The sequence below is a fragment of the Pteropus vampyrus genome, unplaced genomic scaffold (assembly GCF_000151845.1).
Source record: "Pteropus vampyrus isolate Shadow unplaced genomic scaffold, Pvam_2.0 Scaffold62, whole genome shotgun sequence".
In the NCBI taxonomy this organism is placed as follows: domain Eukaryota; kingdom Metazoa; phylum Chordata; class Mammalia; order Chiroptera; family Pteropodidae; genus Pteropus; species Pteropus vampyrus.
The window spans coordinates 3747820-3748179 of NW_011888843.1; positions in this window are offsets into that span (position 1 = coordinate 3747820).

A 360-nucleotide genomic window follows, 5' to 3' on the forward strand; every position below is an offset into this window, starting at 1 on the left:
AATGAGCCTTAAAGTCGGCAATTCTTAATTCATAATTAATTTAAAAAATTATACTAAGGGTAGAATTTTAGATGCCTGGGCAATACAAATAGTTGATACATGGTATTTCCTTCCTAGTATCCTTCAAATTACAGCAAACAGGTGATATATTTAGACCTTAGGTAGCATATGCTGTAGGATTCCCACTCAGGTCAAACTCTAACTTCAATACCTGATATTTATACTAAGGTATTAATGACTTAAGTATTTTAATACACAACCCATCTACAAATATTTACATTTTGAAAGTAAAGTCCTGAGGATGTAATGACCATCCTAAAGAATAACTTTCCAATAGTAGAATTTAGGTGAGTGAGAAAT